Raw genomic sequence first — 27,440 nt, 5'->3', positions numbered from 1 at the left:
ACAAAGGAAGAGTATACATTTTTTCCAAAAAAAAAAAAAAAAAATTGAGAGCCTTACAGGAATTTATAACCCCCAGTTATATACATATACATATATATGTACATATAATATATACATGTATATATATATAATATGTGTACATATTATATGTATATATATGTACATATATATTATATATATATGTACATATATATATACGTATATATATACACATATATATATACGTATATATGTATATAAATATACACACACACACACACACGAATGTATAAAAGACATATAATCTTAAAGGATAAAAGGAACAAGCAAAATTCTTCAGGTATTCTAAGAGAAGGAGCAAGTCACTTGAGAGGGGTAAACAGGAAGCTGGCTTCCCCATTCCATAGAGCGACACCTAGTGCTTGAAAATAGAAGAGTATCCCCAGATACTGAAAGAAAGAAGGTGCGAAACTGTGATAGCATTTGTAGCTAAGTTGTTTTGAAGTGCAAGAGCAACTGGCAGACATGGTCAAAAGTGTATCAATTTTTTTTTTTTCAGAAAGATGTGTGCTGTTAAGAGCCATGCCTGGAAAAGTCAGCTCTGTGATAGAGCCAACTCCAATGCCGTGAGAAAAGGACAAATGGAATACTCCATGCCAAAAGACAGGAGAATTTTGACAGTAAACAACTGAGGGTGGGGACAGGAGTGTGGTGAGAACTATATGAAAATAATAGTTTTACTATACTATTCCTTCTGAATAAAGTTTGGGTTTCAGGGCTGTCAAGAGCCTGCCTCTGACTTCCTGTCACCCGGTGGTGTCTTACCATGTGCTCCCAGACTGGCCAAATTTCGATGGTACCTCTGCACGATTGTGTCTGATCTCTGTGCTTGTGCCCAAACTCTTCTCACTCTTGAAAACTCATACAACATCTGGGTCTTCACTGTTACTGTAGTTAGTACAGTATATGGTTGCTTGGTCAACTTTAAGTCTCCCAATTGAGGAATTTCTGTGTGTACATCTCTCACATGGTAGTGAGTGTTCACTGTCTTCTTGCAAGTAAAAAAAAAAAAAAAAAAAGCCACACGTAATTATAACATTTTAAGAGCCAATAGAATTCTCAAAAATATATCATCCATGAGCCTTAATTGAAAAGGCATACAAAAAAAATTAATATGATGATGAAATCCAGCCAACCCAGAAATGACATTTTAAAAGTCCCCCAAATACAATGGATATGGTATAATTGTTTGGGGAAGAGCAATGAATCCATTGAAGTATAAAAATAAAATAAAGCAAGCGCAAAGATTACAGTTACAGAAGAGAATGCAGAACAGAAATAGCAACAAAATCTAAAAAACAGAGAGAGAAAGGGGAGTACAAATGGGCTACTTTTATCTTTAATGGCAGGATTAAATGGATACTACCTAAGAGTGAAACTTAAATTCATACCTATCTCAACATTTTTAAAGTCTTTATTCTTGGTCATAGGGGTATTTTAAATATTACTACATTTGTGTTTATGAAACATTTACAGATCAACATTGTTAGCTTCATGCATATTTCATTTTTGATAAGTTCAGGTATACCTAATTTAATATTTTAATAACTATAGTACAATTCGTTTTCTGCAAAATAACTTCTGTTCCTCTTTCCATCCATCCATCCATTCATTTATGTATCCATCCATCTACTGATCTACTTGTATACAGGTATAAATGAGGGTATTCAACTAGTTTGATATCCAACAAATGTGGAAAATGGTTACATTTGAGTAATTTTGAATAATTTTAAAACATAATTTTTAAGAACTTCTGAGGTCCCATTTTAATATATATTGCTTATACTAAGCTCACCCTAAAAGTTAAAGAAAATGTAAATCTGGGGAAAAAAAGTTTGCAAACTGGATAATTCCTTTAGCATTCCTTTCTCTGAGTACTTCCTCTTTTCAAAGTACTTTTGCTTAATAACAATATCACTCAAAGTTTCCAAGTTTTAAAGGAATATAATACTCCTAAAAAACACTTTTATGTGACTGTGCTCTTATAAATACAAGACAGAATTTGTGTGATAATGGATAACAATTATGGAAGATTTCAACAAAAAATAATCAACAAAGGAACAGCAAACACATTCAGTAACATTGTTAATCTACTTAATCTGGTACATGATCCAGTGAGAGTGAAATGCATAAAATTATGTAACTGGCAACCCCATGATGTACCTGTCCTGAAGACAGTCTCACAGGTCAACAATGTTTGTTTGTTTGTTTGTTTGTTTGTTTACATAGGCCCTGTAACATTTAATAGTAATTCAGGCCATGGCACAAATTCTTTTAAATGGACAGCCAGAATTATACAGAGTTGGATGAGTCAAGGCTAAATTAACTCCTACTGAACTTTTAATGGGAAAATATATCCTCAAGAAATTATCCAGCAAAATGTAAACCCTATAAGAGCTGGAACTATGATCTAGCTTTTCTTTTTTATTATTTTTTTAAACATTTATTTATTTTTGAGAAACAGAGACAGAGCGCCAGCAGAAGAGGGCCAGAGAGGGAGACACAGAATCTGAAGCAGTCTCCAGGCTCTGAGCTGTCAGCACAGAGCCTGACATGGGGCTCAAACTCACAAGCTGTGAGATCACGACCTGAGCCGAAGTCACTAAGCCACCCAGGCGCCCCTGTGACCTACCTTCTTAACTGCTCTAACGCTAATATCAGGAACAGTTAGACCTTTTAGATTTATTGCAAAAAAATAATAAATCTATAAGTGAATAATAATGAATAAATTCAGATAATCAGAAGTGCATTGCGGTTTTCTCTGGCTTTAATTACCTGACTTAAATTAGCTGGCAAAACAATGTTTCTTCTAATAAAACGTATCTTTTCCAACAGAGAATATTTTAACTTTAAAACTCATTTACATCCATAATCTCTTCTCACAAAAGAATGGATCGGACTCATAATATATAAAGAGAAAGGTTAAGAATGCTTCAGACAGTTAAGCAATCTGCTTGGTCATAGAACTTTGTGAGTATGGAAAAAGTCTTTCTGCTAAATTAACATGAAATGAAATTAGTTTTTCCTTAAACTAGGAGAGGCTGTATTTTGTTTTGAATGCTGCTCTTAATACACTGTAAGCTTACTACAGCCATTACTTAGCAGGTTAATATATCAGTGGAAATTGTGACTTAATGAACCAGCCACAGGAGTTTTAACAATGTTTATCTTTTTAACACGCCCAAAAAGCAGATTTTCGTAGAGGTCAAAGACACTGACTAGAAGAGCACTTGCTTCACACCAGCTCTCAAGAGGAAGCTTAAATAATAAATGTCACACCCTACTGTTAACAAGTCTTCCTACCGATGCAAAGCTATCCAAAAAGAAGTGTGAGGGTAAGTACAAGGAAGAAAAAGAGAAAGCGAAAAGAAGGATGTGAGTTAGCCTCTTCAATTTTTATCTATTTGAACGCCTTTGCCTCTGACAACTGGTGCAAGGTGGAACGAACATCAGAGGATAGAGTAAGCAAGATGAATGTGAGAGAGGGCTGATATCCCTACCCTGCCTCCAATTTTCTCTTTTCAGTTCTGCCATTACGCCATAGTGAATGTGTAGCTTGAAGGAAATGGGATGAGTGAGGTTAATTCCTGTAACGACCTCGCTTGAGTCAGACTTATGACTGTAAGGCAGAGCAGTTTAAGAGCATAAGTTCAAGCCCTGCGTCGGGCTCTGTGCTGACAGCTCAGAGCCTGGAGCCTGCTTTGAATTCTGTGTCTCCCTCTCTCTCTCTCTGCCCCTTCTCTGCTCATGCTGTCTCTCAAAAATAAATCAACATTGAAAAAAAATTAAGAAAATATGGTGCCAATCTTATTGATATGAAGATTAAGTGATCAAAGTCTTTTTTTTAAGGTTATATTTATTTTGAGAGAGAGACAGACAGCAAGCAGAGAAGGGGCAGAGAGAGAGGGAAACAGAATTCCAAGCAGGCTGTCAGCATAGAGCCCACTGTGGGGCTTGAACTCACAAACACTGAGATCATGACCAAAATCAAGAGTTGGGGGGCGCTCAACCGACTGAACCACCCAGGCACCCCAGTGATAAAAATTTTAATATACTTCTTGGATGATTGCTAACACTCAATAAATATGTGTCAAGAGTTGACTGTATGCTGAGTGTTTTCATATAAGATGGGTATACAGAATTACAAATCTAAGTCAAAATGTCAGGTTTAGCACTGAAAATTGGGCAAATGCAAACTGAAGACATTTGAAATAGCTAATTTACTTTCAGCACTTATTCTGTTTAAATATTTTCACATCCTACTTAATTTTAATGATGCTAGTCATTTAAGTCAATTTCCCCTCTCTGTTCTCCTTTATTAGTCCAAAATGGCAATTCTCATTTGCTTTTGACAATCTGATGAAAGTACTGCTTTTCTAAAATTCTCTTGAAAATTGGCATTGTGCTTTGATGAATATGTTTCCATTATCATTTAAATGCACTTTAAAATGGGTGCTCTGACAGATTAGATGCAAAAAGTTATACGTTGTCTGGCAATGGCTGTCTTTTACTACCTGTGGTGATAAAAACATTTCTTCCTATGGTGATAAAAGGATATTTAACATTGCATTTTGTCAAATTACCTGTAGTTAAGTTCCTTTATGGGAGTTTGCATAACAGGAAAAAGTAAGGTTCTACAAGTTTTTAATAAACTAACTGAATCACCCCAGGAGAAAGTAGTTACTAACCAACAGATGGTTTGCAAACATAAATCTTTTAACAGAGGCATAAGGGCTAACTGCCTAATGCCAGCATTTGAGATTTCTTGGGGGATCTATTTTATTTATTTTTTAAACTATGATTAAAAAGTACTTTAGTTTGTACAATTTATTATCTGTACATCCATAATAGAAGTGTAGCCAGGTTTTGCTAACAATAACAACTTTTAATAAAGGTGATCTATTTTTAATTGCTACAATTTCCTCATAATATTCTATTATCATTTTAAATATATCTTGACATTTATTTCCAAGCAAAAACAGAGCTGATCCAGTGAAATGCATTTCATGGTAAGCACAGATGAGAAACATAAGATAATTATAAACTCCAAATTATTTCATAGAGGAAATATTCTGCAGCATATTACAAATGAATTTAAATATATACTTGGTTTGTGAAAGCCTTATGTAAACATAACCTGAATACACTTTAAAAGGAAAAACAGAGACTAAAACAAACATTTTTATAACCAGCCCAAAGACAGTCAAATATACATTTAAATAACAGACTAGTGAAAAAAAAAAAAAAAAGAGAAAGAAAAGTAATTTTAGACAGAAATGTTCACAAAGAGTTCACTAATCAATCATCACATGCACATTCTTCCCCTAACACAACAATGTTGAATGGCTATTCCTTCCACCTCTTGCTTGCTTCCCATAAACAAGGAAGGGGGAGCTATAACTGCTTTATGATCTTAAAGAAACAGATTCTTGATCTAAGGTTCATTTTGAGGAAAAAGTGCAGTTTGCTTTTCAGAAACAGTTGTTCACTGTCATTTTTCCTAGAGCTTCTGGATCCAGAGAAAGAATGGGAAAGCATGGATTCAAACGTCCTGACATGAAGAGTTGTTGCCATTTCTTATAACCCAATAGGTTTCAAGGGTATCTTTTTCAGGTAACACTTCTTGGGGCCTTTTTGCTCCTTAATTGAAGAAGGGTAACCACTCTCTTCTTTTATAATGAAAAATGACTTTCCCAATGAAGAAGCCATTACTACTAACATATCACCATCCTCAGACATGGAGGACTGTAAAACTTTTCTTCTTCATATAATTACTCCGCATCATTCCCTACTACCATGAGGGCTATGAGGCTGTTTTTTTTTTTTTAATTTCACTTAATGTTTTCATTTTGAGGTCAGCAGGTATATCCTGGAGTTCAGGAGGAACTACACTATCTTTTTCAGAAGGCTTTATGGAGAATTTGGAATGTGCACTGATTTGGGCTCAAGTTCCGTCTTGGCTATTTTTTTTTCTTTTAAATTATTTACTGGTTTCTCTGTATGATTTATTTCACTTAGCATAACACTTTCCAGTTCCATCTGGTTTCACTCTTATGTGGATCCTGAGAAATTTAACAGAAGATCATGGGGGAGGGGAAGGGAAAAAAAAGGGAGGGAGCCAAACCATAAGAGACTCTTAAAAACTGAGAATAAACTGAGGGTTGATGGGGGGTAAGAGGGAGGGGAGGGTGGGTGATGGGCATTAAGGAGGGCACCCGTTGGGATGAGCACTTCGTGTTGTATGGAAACCAATTTGGCAATAAATTTCATAATTAATAAATAAATAAATAAATAAATAAATAATTTACTGGTTTCTTTGTCAAAAGTCTGGTTTCTTTTCATTTTTTGTCATTGATAATAATTACTTCACACCATCCTTTACTTGCATTATAATCATAATAATTTGCTTGGCCTTGGAATAATTTTCTTCTGAAGTATTCTTGAATGACTTCAGTAACATTTTGCATTGCATCTTTTAAAGTTCTAACAGCAGCTTCTTAGCATCCTTTTCATTCTTTACAAAAGTCATTGAATCCTGTGGAAGACAAAGCAGAATTCTGATTTTTAGATGTTTAGACAGGTGACACCTTGAAGAAAAAAGAATTTAGGTGACAAAGCTAACCAAAAGTTCATTTGGGGTCTTTGGGAATTCAAATTGGGGAGATACAGATTGAGGAGGAAACTGAAATGTGTTCCAAAGGGGAGGAGAAAGACAGAATTTATAAAGGCAAAAACCATATGCTTGTGTAAGTTATTTTGAAAAAATTACGACTGATAGGTAAAGATAATTAAGGTTGATCCATATAGGCTAGGTTACTATGCTAAATGCTGGGTTGAAATACAGCAAATTAAGCCTCATTCTGAGAATTCCAACAGGATGTACTTTTGTGGTTGGCACATTCTAAAAGTTCATATTCCATCCAAGTATGGAAGAGCCTAAGACTAACCTTCCCAGGGGTCTTCTGGCTCCGTTTTATGGCCTCTTGGTATTCTCGACTTCATTTCAGATGTTTCTGTGAACAATATCAAATTCACTCCTTTTATTTTTTTCCACTCCTTTTATTTAACAGATGAATAAATAAAATTACTTTCAGTGTCAAAGTAATATTTATTGTTAAAATAGGAGAAGATTCCAAATTCCTTAATTTCTAGTGCTCTTTACACTGTATCATAGTGCTTCTTAAGGATTTCTTTATATTAAGCCTAGTTATTCATGGAGTTAATCGGAAGGAGAAAGAGGAGAAGGCAGGGAGGTCAGGAAGGAAGAAGAGGATGAAGAGAAAAGGAAAGCTTTAGTTTATTGCTTTCACTATATACTTGAACATGAGTTTGAATTGTACAGATTCACTCATACAGAGATCTTTTTGTAAATATAACAGTACTGTAAATGTATTTTTTCTCTTCCTTATAGTTTTCTTATTAACATTTACTTTTATCTAGCTCACTTTATTGTAAGAATACAATACAGAATATGTGCAACATATAATATATGTGTTAATTGACTGTTCATGTCATCGGTAAGGCTTCCAGTCAATACTAGGCCATTAGTAGTTAAGTTTCTTTTGCGGGGGGCGGGGGGGACTCAAAAGTTGTACCTGAGCTTTCCACTACAAGAGGGCTGATGCCCCCACACCTGTAATGTTTGAAAATTAAGGGTACTAAGATTTCTTGGTTTTGCTCAAATATCTAATATGCTTAAGGGCTCTAGTCCAAAGTCTATTCTGCTCTCCTTGCAAACTCTTCTGAAATTCTCAACTACCTGATTACTTCCACTGTCAGTTGTTACCTCCCATCACCCTTCAGGTAAGCCTCAAGTGTGGATCTGCAGTTCTTTCATGGTCTTGGTCACCCTTCAGATTCCACTTGAGGTGAATAAGCACCACCACAGATGTCAATGAGCAAAACAAAACAAGATTTATAAAGTGTCAAAGAAAACATCCAAGTCCAGACATTAGTAAGGAAAATGTCATGAAGGATGACTCTTGCACTTAGAGAATGCTCTCACCATCTGCTCTCTAAAAGTCTAGAAGATCAGACAGAAAGGACATTTTCAGGGAGGAGCAAACAAGGCTATGAGGAATGAGGTGGGGGGTGGTGATGAACAGGTGACATGATCAGACAGTTGAGCAAGGAGAATGCGTGTGTGTGTGTGTGTGTGTGTGTGTGTGTTTTATTTTTGGTCCTAATTCTCAGGACAGACCATAAAGAAGAGATGTTTCATGATCCAGTGCTTGGAAGAACCTCAGGAACAAGTCAGAGTTTAGAGGGGAGGAGAAAAGTCTAACTAAATTTTAGTGGTTACATGTTCAGATTGACCAGTGAGAATAAGCAGGGCAGGTAATCGTTCACTAAACAAAGAGTGGGGATTTAGAATCTTTGTGGCTAGGTTTGTCACGGGGAATCTAGGGGAACATCCCAAGAGTTATCTATGTCATACAGAGAAGGGTGGTTCTTTGCATTGAGCTGTTGCCTGGAATACAAAAAACGAGGGAGTTTCCTTATCATTGCTATTTTCCAGGAGTACAGAGATTAGGTAAAGGTGAACACTGCCACAACAAATACCAACTTTTCTTTTACTCTCATGAAGTATTATTTAACCTCAAGATGATGTTTCACCTTTGTAGCTTCCCCATTCTCATCAGTAGTATCACTAAGAGCTCAGCGGCTCTGTGACAAGTGCCCACTCAGAGGACTTTTAAAGTGATTGCCCTTGATCACATAGCACTCCAAATTGATGCAGGTAAGCCACCATACATGCTTGGGATAAGTGATGGACAGTTCCTCCTACTCCACCTCCTTCTTGACAATCATTGTTATGTCTAGAATAACCTCAACTTTGGAGGGATATTAGCATATCTCCAGGAGAAAATTAGACCCCAAATACTTTTCTATTGTCAAAAATCTCTCTCTACAACATACCATTCAGCATCCTCATACTGCTATTTGCAGCTTCTTTATTTCCTAAAATCCCCTTCAGTGAGCCTTCTGGAGTGCCCCATTGACACCACCTCACTATGTGTCCCCAACTCCCTCTTCGTGTGCTCCGCGTCCATCACCTTGATGACATTGCTTCTTCCACAGCCTCTCAAGTGGACACTGCTTTCTCTCCTACCCAGTGTCCCCTGAGCTGCAATAGTGCTAGAGAGAAAAATCAAAGAACTCATTTGGTGCATTTATCAGGTTGGTGTTACATTTATAAATAAAGTTAGAGATAATTGATATCTTTTTGATGTTAAATCTACATATCCCCAAATACTGAAAGCATTGTCATTTTTTCAAGTCTCCTTTTGATTTTTGGTTCCTTCAGAACAATTATAATTTTTCTCACCTAACTAACTCTAGTTAAGACTATTTAAAGGTATTTTATTTTACTTTGTCATTTTAAATGGGGTATACTCTTCAATATATTGTCTAGAGAGATGCTTTTACATGTGAAGATGATTGATATATATGTTAATTTTATGTATAGCTTAGCCCACAATTCTTGCTTTTCTAACATATTTAACTTGGCTAATTGTATTAGTTAATACTTCACATAAAATGTAAGTAGTAAAGATAATAGTGAACATTTTTGTATTTTTTTATCAGAGGAGGAGTATTTCATTTTTCTCCCTAAATTGTTGGGTTTTAAGTCAAGATAAATATTTTATCATGTTAAGGAAATATTAACCAATTTTAATTTTTATTTAATCATTTGAAAATCAAAAAGATGCTAAATTTTATGACACACTTTTTCAGCATCTATGGAGATTTATCATGTGGGATTTATCTTTGGACATAATATGGTGAATTTTACTATTATGCTTTTTAATATTGAATAACACCTATATTTTTAGAATAAATCCCACCCTGATCCTGAGGCACTGTATTTGCTATGGCAGAGTTATTTTACCTTTTCTCTTAGTTCACATATGTGTTCCTGGGTCGTATCCATTCTGCAATTCAACTTCTCTGTGGAGTTGTTTTTTTCATCAACTATATTATTTTTCAGATTCAGTATTTCCAATCAATACTTTTAATGTCTTACCTTGATTCATGTTTCTGTTATCATTCCCCATATTTATTTTGCCTCTTCCTGTAAATCAAATTTAGCTGATTAAAAGGGTGTGTTTTCTTGTCTTTTTTTCACTAATGGTTGCTCCGCAAAAATGTCTTTTAATGTTTTCTGAGTTCATTTTTTTCCTGGAGAAACTGGCTCATTAGCCTATGATTTGAATCTGTGTGGAGAGATCCATGGCCAAGTCCTAGTATCCATGTTTGGAGGATAGAAATGCATTGTTTCTCAGGGCAGAGAGCATTGACACTTCTTTTTCCACAGGGTAATCATCATCCTTTGTGCTGTGTTGTTATTTAGTCCCTCCCCTCAACTGGGGCATCTGAGAATAATTCTGATGCTACCCTACTAGTCTGGCTAGCCCAGAGCTAGATTTTTTGTTTGTTTGTTTTCTACTTTCAGAAGGAAATATTGTGGTGCTAATATACAAAAGTCGATACGAAGACCAGAGACTACTTAAAAACCTCTCCTCAACCCATACTCACATCTGCAGTGTTTTTCCCTATTCCACCATGGATGTTATTTTAATAGACAAACTGTTACCATCTTGTATTTCTCACCCTTGGTGTTTCTCATCTTTCTAATAGTTGTTAAACTATTTGTTGTTAAAACTAGTTGTTAAACTACCCATCAGCCTCCTTAAGCCTTCAGTACCATCTCCAAAATGGGGGCCATGCAAGAAAAAATGTAGGTCCATGCTGGTTGCACTATATTTGGAGGAAATAGAAGTCTCCATGCATTTCTACTAAGAATTTGTTTCTTTAGTCATTAAACTGATTCAAAGAAATTAAGGGCTTAAAAGTGATTGAAGCAACTTGATAATATTCCTAGCAATTTATTTAAAACACCAATAGTATGTTCCAAGTGTGAGACTGACTTATTTTAGTTTGATATTTCACCAGGTCTGATCAGATACCAAGGCCAAGACTGTCTGATCCCAGAATGCCTAGCCACACTCAGTAACAGTCATAAGTGAACTCTGTTGGTCCCATCCATTTCCTCAATGACTTAAAGGATTTTAGAATACCATCCCCCATTTTCTATACTTTCATAGTTGTTCTGCCTTCCCTGGAATGTTGGGAATCTGTAATCCTAGAGACCTAACTTGACTAGAAACTGACTGCTTCCTTCCCGACCCTATCATTGAAGGAGCATTAAAACTAATTTAATTCATAATTTATATATCTGTATCACAGTGTACAGGTCCATTTATTTAAGGGGAGAAATACCCATTTCCAGTTTCACCACTATAAACAGCTGATTTATAATTAGACCAGCAGACAGTTTACTGGGAATCTGTTTCCCTATGAGCTGGAGTTTGATATCTGGGTATTTTCAACAAATCTCTACTATAGCCAAATGATAGAAAAGCTCAGGTTCTGCTCCCTTGACCGAAATTTAAATGTCCTGTACTGGGGTCCTTCCTATACACTAGCGGTAGATGTCAGATGGTAGATCTTTCCTCTAAACCAGAGTAGACCTCTTACGATAAAGCTTCTGCCCAAGAATATCATCTAATCATTCGTGTCTCTCTCACCCTCTTCTTAGTAGCAATAATTTCTAGATGAAACAGAAAACCAGAGAATGGTAACGCATCAGTATTAATCCCCAGGTGAGTTTTCACCCCTCACTTGGACTTCAGCATGCTGGTCCTGGTTCCAGGTTTGCACGTTCTCATTACTCTTCCCTTTACTGGTTATTATTCTTGGTTGCCCACTGTAATCCTTGGGGAGCTTTTGTAAATACCGATGCCTTGTCCCAATTCACCCTACTATCTCTACCCTCACCTCTACCAAAACTCGTATTTAATTGGTCTGAAACATGACCTGGGCATTGAAATTTTAAAAAAGCACCCCCCCCCCCACCCAGGTGATTCTAATATGTGGTCAGAATGGCTAGTGCCCCATTCAGAATTTTTCTGCCAACTCGTGAGACCAGATGTGGATTTTTTTCTGCCACAAATCAAGGCTGGCTACATAAATTGTAGCACACAGTGCAAAGTGGAAATACAGACTCCCTTATTCAAAAATTGTTAAGCATTTCAAACCTGTGATAGGAGAATATTAAATCCAGCCTGGGATCTGTCTGAGAATATGCACAGGTGGCTTGTCCATGAAGCTAGCCCTGTCTGAGATCCAATGGTAATAGTTCATTGCTTTTCCTCTTGTGGGTTTTTTACTTTCCTATTTTTCTGTCTCCCTACGAAGTCTCTTCAGTCCACCCATTCTCCAGGTGGCATTATCCTTTTCCCACACCTGACCTCAGCTTTGGTGGGTAAAGGTAGTCTATTAATAGCAACCTGAGTCGTGAGAATCTTCTGTCTCCTTCCTTGGCCATTCCTTTTTGAAGTGGCATTGTCCTCTTTTCCTTATTTGGTTGTTCCTGGGACATTCTAGCGACTATTTCTGAAGACTATATTCTAAAATTTATTTTGATAGCTTTCAGGGAAAGAAGATACTTAGAAAGAACTTTAACCATAACATTTTACCCAGAACACACTTCATAATTTTGTTTTTCTGGATTGTAATATAACTTGTTATATGGAAGTAGTGAAATCATTAATTGGCAAAGGAAAATTAAGACAGAGAGTGAGAAAATGACCTTAAAGGCATCATTATATATGATGGGTATTCTTTTTAATTAATTAATCAATGTATTTATTTATTCATTTTGGGAGACAGAGAGATTGCACATGAGCATGAGCAGGGCAAGGGCAGAGAGACAGGGAGAGACACAAAGAATCCTAAGCAGGCTCCACATTGTTAGCACAGAACCAGATGTGGGACTCGAACTCACAAACCTTGAGATCATGACCTGAGCCGAGTCGAATGCTTAAGCAAGCGACTGAGCCACCCAGGTGCCCCAAGCAATGGGTACTCCTAACACAAAGCTCCTATCTTGGGCTAAAGGAAGACCAAGAATAATGTAACTACGGGCTACTTAACAAATATATTGTAACTCGGTGAGACTTTCTGGACTTACTTTTCTCCTGCCACGCCTGCCCATTTCAATTACGGCTTCTTCTCCTTCCCAGCACTTCCAAAAACTTGAAGAAGTGACAACACAAGATGCATGTCTGAAAAGAGATTTAAGGATCAGAGAAACATAGCCCATACTAATCATCACATCTTTCAAGATGAAAGCATTTTTTTGACTCTTGGGCCAGGACTGCAACCGAATTTCAGGACCCAGCACTCCCTTACCCTCAGAAAGATGGAGCTGTCAGCACCTCTGACAGGACTCTGCATCTAATACTCGGCTGACCTTGTGGCGTGCAGAGGATTTACTACACACGGTGCGTGGGGAAGGAGCCAGCACTGCCGTGATATAGTGCGGTGTCAAATAAAGTGGGAGAAAGGCTGCTCAGTCAGGATCTCAGGGAGACTTTAATCCTCACTAGACCAGAGCTGAAGTTTATATGACAAGCAGATGTGAAATCTCCACTGGGAATTCAGCAGCCAGGGGCTCTAGAAAGGGAAAAGAAAGGCCCAATAATATGAGAGATGTAACAGTGAGCCCAACAGGTTCACTCAATTCTAGCTGGTCTGTGGTAACTGATGTGCTATGATCTGCTGATCCTGCCTTCTTTCTTTTTAACCATGTTCTTCCAATTCTTTAAAGTTAGGCTCCAGTCCAGATGCCTAACTCAAGTTTTCCCTGATGGCATCAGCACTATTTTTTTCTTTGAAGGTTTATTTATTTTTTGAGAGAGTTTGTGCACACAAGTCGGGGAGGGGAAGAGGCGGGGGTGGGGTGGGGGGGAACAGAGGATCCTAACTGTTCTACACTGACAGCAGAGAGCACAATGCCGGGCTCGGACCCATGAACCATGAGATCATGACCTGGGCCGAAGTCAGATGTTTAACCAATTGAGCCATTGAGCCACTCAGGCACCCCCTATTATTTTCTTTTCTGAATATCCCCCCTCCTGTCAATCCACAATTTAAAAACATATATATATGTTATACATATATAACACATATATATATTACTCTATTCTGTTCTGTTGCTGAGTCAATTATTTTGTAGATTAGAAAGCCAACATGAAATGCATATGGATGGTTTACTATACTCATGTTTTGTCACACCAACTAGAATGCCTGATCCTGTGGGCAGAGCCACTGGACAACCCCTGTATAGTCATTTGGATTCGAATGATGCTGAATGCAATGCTATGAACCTATCATCCAACTTTCAGTAAAAGTGGGTGTTGCTGCATATATTGAAAGACAGATGTAATCTGTCAATTCAGAATGAAGCATTATTGTAGGTAAATGTAATTCTTGTGAACTTGGAAAAAAAATTCAGTGGAGCTAAATTTGTTTTTCCGTTTTTTTTTCTTTTTTACCAGGTTTGAAGTTTGTTTAACTATACAGAGGAGCGCCTGGGTGGCTCAGGCGGTTAAGCGTCCAACTTCTGCTCAGGTCAGGATCTTGAGGGTTGGTAGGTTTGAGCCCCATGTCAGGGTCAGTGCTGACAGCTCAGAGCCTGGAGCCTACTTCAGAATCTGTGTCTCCCTCCCTTTCTGCCCCTCCCCCACTCATGCTCTCTCTTTTTCTCTCTCTCTCTGTGTCTCTCTCTCAATAATAAATAAACATTAAAAAATTTTTAAACTATGCAGAAAGGGTGAAAAGCAGAGCAAAAGAAGGAAACAGAAATCAGAAACACAGAACAGCCTGATACTGTATGAAATAAATGGAAACATCTTCCTCAGCTTCTGTATCAATAACGTGTTCAAATCTCACAGGCTAGTTTTTCTTCTAAGGCAGGTGACAGAGGTTTTAAATGTCTACCTAAATACACAGTCCATAGTACTGTTTCCTTGTAAGAAGAAGGCAGATCTTGGGATGGGAATTTAATATGAATCAAACAAACTGAACGATAAAAATATCTTTACCAAATACCACAGGTCTATTTGGTGGTAAAGGTTTGCTCCCGGGGCCGGGGGGGGGGGGGGGAATCAAAACAAGATGATAATTTAATTACTTCTAATTTCAGCACAACAATAAATTTAGTGGCCTGAGAGAAACTTATGCCAACTTGCGACACAGAAACTATGAGTGAATTCTTTTTTCCAGCATAATTTATTTTTTGAACTACCTCTATCTCATCCATGGGTTAAACATGAACATCCCCAGTTAATATTTCTGACTTCTGTAAATTTATGCACATAACTCTCTTTTCCTTTAATTCCTTCCAAGGGATCTGGCTTCCAATTACCTCCGGAAGCAAGCATATATAAATGATTACTTTTCCAGGGAAGTATACCTTGTGTCACCTCTCGTCTTTTACACGAGCATCCTTAACTTAATTCTCAAACCCAGTCCAATAAGCCAGCTCTCCTTCTCCACATGCAAGAAAAGCCCTTATTACTACTTGCTCTGCATTATCCCAAAACTACCATTAGTATATAATTCAAGTTAAGATGTGGGAAATTATCACGGTCAATTCCCTCACATTTCATCAATTTTTCTGAATTTTCATAGCGATACTCAGTTTTAGCTGTCCTGACACCTCTGCAGGGCCCACGTAAGAGTATGAAGAGCAACGGATACCAGAGCTGTTCAAAAAATGCTAGAGGAACAAATGAAGGACCATGGCCGTCAGGAATTTTTTTTTTTTTTTTAATTTCAGAATCTGTGGCTGTTTAACTGAATTGAGATGGGACAAAGGAATCTGGCTTACAGATCTATGGAAATCACAGATGCTCTCAGCTATTGACCTACTTAGGGTACACATCCTTAGAACAGATGATTTATTATGACTAATAAATCATTATGACTAAACTCAGGATATATCTATAGTCTCAGAGTTTATGTACCTAGAGCCTTTGAGGATGCAATGTGTACCAAATCCTAAGTACTTTTCACTCCTGTAGTTACTATCATTGCTTTGTTTTGTTTGAGTGGTTTTCGGTACACCTGACTCATCTCCTCTATCATATTAATAGAACCTTGGGAGTCAGTGGCATATTCCAAAAACACAATAGACACTTACATACTTCAGAAACTGTACATAAAAATTCCTTACCTACTCTGTGCCTAGAAAATAAAATAATAATAAAATTAAAAGAAATTAATAAAATAATAATTAAAAAAATAAAATGTTTAATCAATCAATTGATCATTTTACATTTACATTTTACATCTGACTCTTTATGACAGTAAAGAATACTTGTCCATGATATCTTCCACTCAAGGAAATGAACTATTTCAACTGAACTTACTGGTTACTTTGGTAATTTGGTAGCAAACTAAGTTAAAAACAGTCTTAAAATGATATTAGAAGAAAAGCGTTTCTAAGTTTGATTTAAAAGTGTGATGTTAAAAAGTAAAGAAATAATACAATCTGGTACCATGGGATTAATTAGGAAATGGCGTGCTTAGTTTTAACACATTTAAGAAAGAAATCTTCAAAAAATGTCTAAGAGATAAACAATTGAAAATGCACAGAATATAAGTAAAATATAAATGTAAAATAATCAGTGTTCATATAATTCACAAATTTCATGGTGTGTAGATCAAAGTATTGTATTCACGTATTATAAAACCAGAATAAGGAACAAAACAGTGATTCCTCACTGAATATTTCCAATGAAAAAATAAAATTATAATTATTTGGCTTCTTTGTTTTCATGACCACTTTATTAGCCTAAAATATAAAATGCTCATAAATAAAACTGTTTCTTTTTTTTTAAATTTTTTAATGTTTATTTATTTTTGAGAGAGAGGAAGACAGAGTGTGAGTGGCGGAGGGATAAAGAGAGAGGGAGACAAAGAAAACGGAAGCAGGCTCCAGGCTCTGAGCTTTCAGCAGAGAGCCTGATGCGGGGCTGGACCTGACAAACTGCTCGATCATGACCTGAGCAGAAGTCGGATGCTTAACTAACAGAGCCACCCAGGAGCCCCAGTAAAATAATTTCTGAATATTACATAAGTTAATTCTGAATATTACATAAACTCATGAAAAGAGTAGTAAATGTATTAGCACCTTTTATAGAGTAATATGAATTAATAAAGCAAGATGTTACAAAATTTAACACTGACATTCTAGAATTATCTTCTTCAATCAAAAACTATTTTTTTAAATGTCAATTTTAAAATGTCATTATTATGCAGATTTAAGGGCATTTACTAATAATCATTTTTTATCAGCCCTCTACTCACTTTGGGTATGCAACTACAATAATCTGGATTCTGAGCTTTTAAACTGAGCCTATGGTATAAACCCAGAACTCAAAATTCTAAGCTAAGAAGACATACCATCAACATGTGTGTTATGCACACAATTTTGGAAATAAAAAAGTAATTTCATTTAAGAATAAAATGACTTCAGTAACTTCAACAACTTCAAATAAAAATTATTATCAGAAAATATTGGTTGCATATGTTTTGATTTAAAATGTTCTGGCATTTACTTGATTCTCCCCCACTGAGCAATCTTTAAGGCTCCCTATATAATGTGTTTACCTATACTGGTTTACCAGAAGGTTTAAAAAAAAAAAAAAGTAAAAACTTACAACGTATTTCATGACCCAAATCCCCAAATGTCCTTGAAACTCTGCTCCAGGGAGGCATAAGTTTTTTTTGTTGTTGTTATTTTTTGTTTTGTTTTGTTTTGTTTTTTTTGTGGTCAAATGGAACCATGTGTTTCCTTCACACAGAAAAATGGAATCCATAGTCTTTATTTTCTTTTTCTGGGGTATTTCAATCGACTCTCAAAACCCCTCCACCAGTCCTAGGATTAACTCATCATTTTCTTCTCTGTTGGGATTAAGTGTATGTTATTTAGAATGTTAATTTAAAAGCATGTGCAGCAAAGAACCTATTGTGGTTCTAACAGAAAACAACTTATACAACCATGGAATAAATAAATAAATATGGTGAACACCCGAAAGCAACCCAAGTGTTCACTGATGGAAACATGGACAAACAAGATGTGGTGTATACATACAGTGGAATATTAAATGTCAAAAAAGAAGGAAATCCTGATACATGGTACAACAAGGATGAACTATGAAGACAGTTCAAGTTGAAATATACCAGTTGCAAGAAGATAAATACTGTACGATTCCATTTATATGATGTATCTAGAGTAGTCAAAATCAGTGGTAGCTGACAGGGGCTGAAGGGAGGGAAGATGAGGAGTCATTGTGTAATGGGTAGAGTTTCAGTTTAATAAGTTGAAAAGGCTTTCATGGCTGGATGGTGACGATGGTAGCACAGCAATGTTAATATACTTAATGCCACTGAGCTGTATACTTAACAATGGCTAAGATACCAAATTTTACGTGGTGTGTGTTTTACTAATTTTTTTAAAGAAATAAATTTGGTGAAACTCATGAATGGTATACTTGGATTTAAGACTGATATCTGGAGTCAAACAGGGTTGAGTTTGAGTCTGTTTTACTATTTACTATGTCCTTGGCCTCTGGCCTTCAATGGGAAGGGAACACCTACATGCTCAGAATTGTGTTGTTCTGACATATGCCTTGGAAAACATTCACCAGTTATGTTACGGGATAAATTTGTATAAGGTAAACTGATCGTAATGTGACCTACTGGGTGATGAGGGAACAAGATTTGCCTTATGCTTTGATTCAGTTCAGATCAATCATTTCCAGCCAAAATAAATAACTGTGGCTGCAACACACATGCTTTACTTGAGGGTTTGCACTTTATTTATACTAACAATGAACTACCTATCTACCTATCTATATCCATATATATGTCTGTATCAATAAGTAAGAAACCTGTGTTTAAGTCCTAAGGGTGAAAAGAGAGAGTCACATTATTCTTGAGCTAAAGCTAGATGAAATCAATGCCAGAAGTACTCAGGGATATTTAGGTTTTATACCTATACATATATAACTATAAAAAATACCTTTGTTATTGAAATATGAGCGAGAGGGAGAAATAAAGCCTTTATTATTGTGAGTCATGAACACTAGGACTCTTAAGAATTCTTTTCTTAGAAAAAAATATAAATCATGGCATCTTAGAAATACAATAATTATATATAAAATTATCAGATAGACAATATCTAATGAGGGACTCACCCAGAAGACTCAATAAATGTTTCTTTCATTCTGCCCTATCTCTTCAGTATATACAGTATGTAAATAGGAAGAAGAATAAAAGTCACAGAAGGAAATAAGAATATGAAGTTGAGGAGGCATTTCAATAAAACAGGGAACAGAGAACATCATAGAAAGTCTGGCTAACGTTCTGCAATTAAATGTGAAGAATCAGGAGATTCCTCGGATGGTGAGATCTTTCTGGGGAAGCCATTGGTTATATGGTAATCTATGTCACATAACCAGGAGAATGTTATCTGAACTATATATCATATTTATGTCTACTTAATTCTCACAATTTGAATATTTTAAACACAAAACATCCTGACTAAAATATAATCAATACCATATGGTGTTAATGCCACATGTTTGTTCTCTGGAGCTAAAACTGCCTTGCAGACATTATCTGCCAGTCATTGTCTCCATACACTGACAGATAAGAAATCAACAGATAAAGGGGGTGTTGAGAATATGGTGAGTGGGAGAGACTCTAGGACACAAAATCCAAGGAGGCACTTAGTTTGGGAATCTTAGGAAGCCCAAGTCTCCTTGACCTGTGTGTCTCAGGTGTCTCACATGAGTCCTGGCCATGAGAGAGGTGTGGAGATAAAAGTTTGTCCATCTGACCAAAAAGAATAACCAAGAAACGAAAATATACAACCATCTACTCCAATGTAGTGTATTAGCGTTAACATGTCACCTGCCAAACACCTATACTCCCATTCAATTGTAGATTAAAGATGGTTTCTAGGAAATCCAAGTGACCTGATACTTTGGTCCTAGACATTTTAACCTCTAGCCTAATAACTTAAATAAATTAAAACTAAGTAAGGAAAGATGTAAGTAGAGTACAAACTTTCGAATTTCATGAAACTAGCTATGCATGAAACATTGCACACACTCACTGGAAGTACCCGGGATTTTAGTGTTCATATGTACTCATGTGGTTTCAACCACATGTATCTCCAGGACTATATCTAATTATGGATGTCCATTCACCTTCTAAAAATAGAACCCAGGGAAAAAAGAAACCAGGACACTAATGGAAAGTCTGTGCTATCTCTGTCACAACAGCTCTTCCAAACATGCAGCCCAATTTTAAAAAGTGTCATTTAGCACGATTTAACCATTGTCCCTACACCTATAATAAATTTTCTTAAATTGAGAAGATGTCCTCCTACAAAAGAAAACCAAATATCTAGTTAGCCAGCTTTCCACATTAGGCCACCTTAATTCTGTGGTTTTAGCTGAGTTACTGAGATTCATTAGAGACATTTATTACTGGGGCACCTGGGTGGCTCAGTAGGTTAAGGGTCTAACTTCGGCTGAGGTCATGATCTTACGGTTTGTGAGTTTGAGCCCCATATCGGGCTCTGTGCTGACAGCTCAGAGCCTGGAACCTGCTTCAGATTCTGTGTCTCCCTCTCTCTCTGGCCCTTCTCCTCTCAAGCTCTGTCTCTCTCTTTCTCTCTCTCAAAAATAAACATTAAACATTTTTATTAAATAAAAAAAAAGAAGCATTTATTACTGCCAGTAAAACAAACTTTACTCGGGTAGAAATGTCCGTAAGCTTCATGGCCTTCGGTAAAGTATCAAATATTCAGGAAATTTTAAGACTTTATAAGAGGGCAAAATATGGCAAAACAGAGATAGCATATTTACCTAGTAATAACATCTGACATCAAATAATCTTGTCAGATACAGAATGCTAAGAGATAAGATTAGGTATAGACACATGAACTGTTTCAAAGTCATTAGTGATGAAGGTTCGTTTGTATCTAGATAACGGCTTAGATATTCAGCTCAATAAATGACATGAATCCTTTATGCCTCACTGTTACAGACAACCCAGTTTATAGTTTTCAATAAGGCATGTAGAATCTTCTGACACCAGGGTAGGCAAACTCTGGTCTGTAGACCAAACCCAGCCCACTGGCTAATTTTGTAAATAAAGTTTTATTGGAACATGTCCTTTTATTTACTGCTGCTTATGGCTGCTTTCCTACCACTACGGCAGGACTGAATAGATGCAACAGAGACCACATAGCGTGAAAAGTTTAAAATATGTACTATCTGGCCTTTTACAAAAGGTTTGCCAACCTGATACAACATATTAATTCATGCTACTATAGTTGTAGTCCATGTAAACTGCAAAAGAGTTATTTGAACTGTTATAGTTTTGTAAAGTCCCTCCTAAGCCAACAGAAATGCTGTATTTCTCTTATCTTGTTCACTTATTGTTTTGCTTTTAACATCTGAATTCTGTGCATTTTAACCACATATACCATGACTACGTACTGAATAAAAACAGAAAGGATCCCTTAAATAAACAACAAATATATATTTTGTCCATTTGTTGCCAGGTACCCAACTTAATCAACAGTGAGAGATTTAACCACCTAAACCTACAGCAACATGAACTTACATTTTTGGACCATGCTAAGGTACATTCATTTTCTTTTCACAATGTCAACAGGTAGACTGAATAAATCTCCACTTTAGAACACTACAGATGGTTAGATAGGTTTCACATACTTATGAACATAATGACGAAATTATAGCATTAGAATCACATATTCCATCTCTTAATCAACAGTTAATCCATTTAACATTCTCTGTTGGTGACATTAAATTGTGTGCTTTGAATTACCTGTATACTCTCAGAGATGTTTCTCTTCATCAAACCTCCCTCTTGGCAGAAATCTTTCCTTCCAAAGTGTTAGTGAGTGACCTGGGGGGAAATGAACAATGTTCTTTTTAACCCCACCAATGTTCATCTCTGTTAGTACAATACTTTCTAGACCTACACAACCCAACTAGAGAGACAGAAAATAAATTCTAAATCTAGAAGGAAGTACCATTTCTGTTGCCTCCAGCAGAGTAAGGATAGGCTGACACAGTGAGGCACGTATCTCAGCTACAAAATTTAAGGGTACGCCAAAAAGTTTGGCAATCAATATAAATAATGTTTAATGTGACATTTTAAAAACCAAAAAGAATGTGAATATCTGCAGGAAATAAAATATAAAGATTTTCAACCAAGACAGGATCAGTCACAGTGCCTTAGCGAGCCAGGTGGGACCCTAAGTCAAAAGAAAAATCAGTAATATCAATCCCACTCTGAATTAGCCCTGACTTTTTGTGTGTTCTTTTAAATTTTGCACCCAGAGGCACTTGTCCCTCACCTCAGTCCCATCCTTGTTCTTCAACCAGTTGACCAAAAGTTCATCAAATGGTAAGTAAACTGAAAAGTCCCTTTGTGAGCAGCTGACCTGCAACACAGCTGGGGACGGAGGTGGGTGGGGAGAGGAAGGGAGAGGGGGCTTCTGGCAATTTGCCAGCAGCAGCACTTACAGTTGATCATACCCAACCAAAAGAAAACATTCCTTCTTTCTGTTTTTGTTTTTTTTTTTCCCTTTCCCACGTTCATCCTCTCTTTATAGTCCCTTGACACCTTTTCTCTCAAAACACAACCTGGTCTTGCCCTTTATAGTCAAACATAAATAGAGGCCTGACCTTTGCTTTTCCTGGGTACTTATTCCTAGGGTATCATTATACAGATAGATAGACAGATAATTGGACTAAGGACACTGAAATCCTAAGGGACACAAAGAGGTTTTTATCAAACATAGATCCCATTTCTATCGCCTGTAGCTAACAAGCAGCCAAAAAATCTGAAAGTATTCATTGAAATGTTACCATTTACTGCATTACACACCACTTCCCAGGCCCCTCAGGATAAGGCTTGGCCAATGCATGGATATTCTTTGCGAGCTTTACCATGAAAAAGGACAACACAAGGCAATTTCTTTTTCAGAGTACATGAAGCACTGATGACCCACAGGTTGGCCACGACAGCCTTAAAGTTCTCCTCCATTTGACTAAACTTTAGACAAGTTTCTCCCCAACTTTAGTCCCTGACCTTCCTTTTCTCAGACCATTTACTCTGGAAAACTCATAGTTGTAAATTCTTTCTCTACCTCTTCGGGATATAAATCTTCCCCCAGTCTCTCACCAGATTTACAACTCAGGAATGTCTTTCTCAAGGACTTGGGAGCCGTCTCTTTGAAATGTAATCATCAAGGAAGACAGTGCCTGTTATGGAATGAATTGTGTCTGCCCCAAATTTATATGTTAGGGCCCTATACCCCCATTTGAGTGTATTGGAAACAGGGCTTTTAAGGAGGTGATTAAAGTTGCATGAGATCATAAGGGTGAAGCCCTGATCCCACAGAACTGGTATCCTTATAAAAGAGAAAGACATACCACCCATCTTTCTCCCTCCCCCCCCTCTTCCCCAACCCCCCCTTTCGAAGTTGCTTTGTGAGAACAGAGCAAGAAGGCCATCATGTGCAAGCCAGGATTAGAGTCTTCACTAGGATCTACTCCTGCTGATACTTTGATCTTTGGACTTCCCAGTATCCAGATATGATCTGATGAATTTGTTGAATTGACCTTATGTAGACCTCCTCTTTCTTTAATATCTTGCTGGCTTTGTTCCACAGGATGATTAGAAACAAACAGAGCCACTTAAGTGTTCAATGAAACAAAGTTTTGTTTTCCAGCAAGATGCTTTTTAAGTAAAAATGTCATTTATCCACACCCACCCCCCCCCCCCCCCCCGCCGCAGAAGTGTACAGGACATTGACCAAAAAGACTTAGATTTTCCTGCACTATCCCTGTTGTAGAAAGCAAAGTCCAATTTTCCAAGAAGACTCAGTCCCAGGCAAGTTGGTTGAATAGATGTCTCTTCCTCTTTTGGCTTTTCTCTAAGATTAGTTATCTACCAGGTCGTAAGAAACAAAGCCATTGCAAATGATTGGTATATTCTCTATTGGGCTTATGATCTGCAATGGATAAGGATAGAGAAGGGATGGGAGAGGGGCATCTGTGTGGCTCAGTTGGTTAAGCCTCTGACTTCAGCTCAGGTCATGATCTCACAGTTCATGAGCTCAAGCCCCACGTCAGGCTCTGTGCTGACAGCTGGGAACCTGGAGCCTGCTTCAGAGTCTGTGTTTCTTTCTCTCTCTGTCTCTCTCTTAAAAATAAATAAATATTAAAAAAAAAAAAAAGAAAAGGGATGAGAGAGAGAAAAAGGAAAAAGGAAAAAAAAGAGAATAGAGTTAATGATAGCACACTTCCCTGTACTTATTACCACATCAGGAGAACTACAATTCTTAACACATTTATCTGCAATTATTAAGTAAATTTCCACAGCTATTGTGCCTGTTTTTATGCATGTATAAAAAATGTCTATCCTTAAATATATTTTCAAGCTCATTCATCCCTCAGTAAATCCAAAGATACACCAGTATTAGGTAAGGGATACCAATGTGTTTCAGGACAAAGATAAATGCTTCAAAGCAAAAGCAACTCAGCATATCCACAGCATAAAAGAAAAATTAAATTCAAGTTTAATGGTGGAACCAATCACTGAACAATCCTGCAAAAGTGAAAAGTGTTTGAGTTATTGCTTCTGTGACTACCGCTAACATTTTTATTAACTTCCAAATACACAGTAATGATATTTCGGGAAAATTACCATACTTACAGACGGATTTTAAGAGAGAAATTATTCCCTAACCCCGGCCCCACAGCTATCATGATAATAAAAATTTCCTGCCCATGGCAGCATTTAACTCATTCAATGTTTTCACACCTTCAACTTGACAGACCCAAGGACACAGACATACACAGGGTGAAACTTGAAATTTCTTGCTCGGTGTTGCAATAAAAGTGTGTTTTCAAAGTATATGTTTTCTTCTACCTGTAAGATAAGCATAAAAGAACAATTCTATTTATATATCAGTTTTATCCTTTATAAATCCATTCAACTCATTTTTTTCAAGGAGGCCGAATTTTTCAGATGTATGGGTTAAAAAGTGTTTAATACAACATATTCAGGTGGATATTACTCTTTAGGAAAAGATCATATTTGCTTATTCACATATATCCTAGTTTATATAGAGCTTACTCTATCGAATATGCTTTTAGAATATATACACTTCAGAATATATATTTTTCTTAAAAATTTGTTTAATGTTTATTTTTGAGAGAGAGAGCGCGAGCAAGTGCACAAGTAGAGGAGGGGCAGAGAGAGAGAGGAAGACACAGAATCTGAAACAGTCTCCAGGCTCTGAGCTGTCAGCACAGAGCCTGACACAGGGCTTAAGGGCACGAACCTCAAGATTATGACCTAAGCTGAAGTCAGAGGCTCAACTGACTGAGCCACCCAGCAGCCCCTATATTTTTTTCTAATGTTATGTTTTGGTTCAAATTATCACTAACCACTGGCCACAGTCTCACATTTATATACTTTTCTTCATGTGAGAAATGTATAAATGCAAATGGAAAGTTCTATCAAGCATTAAATACACAGAAATGTTTTTCCTTCGTCATGTGTCATCATTCGCAAACATCCAGTTCCCTATTCAACTTGTCCTTTTATCTAACTTACCCTTCTCCTACTCTGTACCTATCAGAAATACCTAGAAGGACTGCTAAACATGCAGATGCCTTAGCTCTGGAAATTCTTATTCGATAAAACTCAGGTAGACTTGCTGACTCTAAACAAAGCCATCTTAATTAAACAGTTTGTGATAGGTCTGGGAAACTTTATAAAAGATGTAACGTTCTTTTCCTAATTAGAAGGATGTAAAACAAATTCTATGAAAAAAAAGTTTCTAGCTATGAAAGGGACAGAGGAAAACATACCACTCACCTTTTTACTATAGATCTAACTCATGGATTCCTTCCTGCACTTGCAGTCTTCCCTGCAATCTCACAGACCTCTGACTTTGAAATGTGAAAATTCACTGTATGAGCAGATGAGGGGGTAAAGCAATGACTCAGTCTCCCTGTGTTGTGATAACTACAGGGTACTAACTAGCGTATGAAAATGATACCCAATAAATCATGGCAGCTCCTGGGAACCGACAGCGCTGGGCTCTGTGCTGAGCATAGAGGGTAAAAAAAGTGAATGGCGTCTACGTGGAATGTGAAATTTAGTGAAATCCAATATTAAGATACTTGCATTTCCACATACCACTCAGATCATACACTGCTTATAAACTTCCTCTCAAGGCTACCTTTGATGTTTCTATGTACATAATTTTTCTTTTTACAATTTTTTTTTTTAACTGGAGGAAGAAACAGGAAGCTGTTATAAGGCAGTAACAAAGTTTCCACAATCTGCTTCCATCCCCCAGCACAGTCCCATACCAGCAGGGCCTTAGGGAAGACTCAGCCTTTACTGGCAAGCGCTGCTGGTAAACAGAGGGACCAGTATCCCATTAACAATCAGAAAAACCTATTTTTATTTTCTTTCATGACAATCCTCCCTTTCCCCACTGTGGATGTTTCCTCATTTTAGTATTTGAACTCCAGTTGCATCTGAATAAAAGAGATTTAAGAAACCCTAAAAGAGGGGGAAAATGTCATGAAAAAACATACACCAAATTACATGAGTACAGTAAGTTGGAGTAGCCATTACACCTCTTTTCTGCTTCCTTAGGACCCTTCTAACTATTTCCGTTTGGCCATTTGGTTAGATTTGTATTATCAGTGGAAAATGACCTCTTTTCAAAGAAAACCAGGAAAAAACATACTGCTTCACAAGAGTGAAAAACACAAAAAGAAACTGTTATAAAGCTGAAAGTAGCCAAACTTTAAAAAAAAAAAGTGAATACAAATGAAATAGACAGGACTTACATCATATACATGGAACCACATCACAGAAGCAAACACTCAAGAATGTTCTATAACTTTGGTATCAATAATACAAGTTTGTGAGTCCTGGGATCCAATGAGGTGGATTAAAAATTCCAAAATGTAAAATCACTGTACAATTATTCAGCCTGTTATTTTTCTGCATTTTATTGAAAAGTTTAATTTATGACTTGAGTTACTTCAGAAAAAGTAGGAATGTGGGATTATCATTTTTATCTCTACTAGAGAAGATGAGGCATTTGTTTCTAACTTTCAAGAGCAGAATGCATCATAAAAAGAACTGCTGTCATGGCCAAAATGAAGTTTAATTTATGAATTTAAAAACTTTTATGCTAAAAAATGTTTTCATGTAAAACTTTTCTAAATGTTCAAATTTCTTATTGAATACACAAAATCTAATGGGGCACTTCCTAGACATTTGAAGAAAATGAGTAGGTTTACCAATGCTTATTGATTCCTAATCTAACACTTTTAGTGGCATTCCTCATGGAATTGATGAGTTCACTGTACGTTTAAAACAATTCCTAGGGACACCTGGCTGGC

At 36.7% G+C, this 27,440-nt stretch overlaps 1 long non-coding RNA gene across 3 annotated transcripts; it reads right to left on the bottom strand.

The window, feature by feature from the left end:
* Nucleotides 1-320: 320 nt before the first annotated feature.
* LOC113604572 (uncharacterized) lies at nt 321-24,934 on the bottom strand. Of its 3 annotated transcripts, XR_008297370.1 has the most exons (8): nt 24,829-24,934; nt 21,820-21,900; nt 13,297-13,560; nt 13,076-13,169; nt 10,067-10,114; nt 9,096-9,177; nt 6,987-7,052; nt 321-6,574 (listed from the first exon to the last, which is right to left on the bottom strand). It is a non-coding gene; the product is annotated as an uncharacterized LOC113604572 (long non-coding RNA). The 3 variants fall into 3 exon arrangements; XR_003426551.2 differs by lacking the exon at nt 13,297-13,560; XR_003426552.2 differs by lacking the exons at nt 9,096-9,177; nt 10,067-10,114; nt 13,297-13,560.
* Between the last annotated feature and the right edge of the window lie 2,506 nt (nt 24,935-27,440).

Source organism: Acinonyx jubatus, chromosome A1 (assembly GCF_027475565.1).
Source record: "Acinonyx jubatus isolate Ajub_Pintada_27869175 chromosome A1, VMU_Ajub_asm_v1.0, whole genome shotgun sequence".
NCBI lineage: Eukaryota > Metazoa > Chordata > Mammalia > Carnivora > Felidae > Acinonyx > Acinonyx jubatus.
This window is presented reverse-complemented; position numbering and strand designations above follow the sequence as displayed.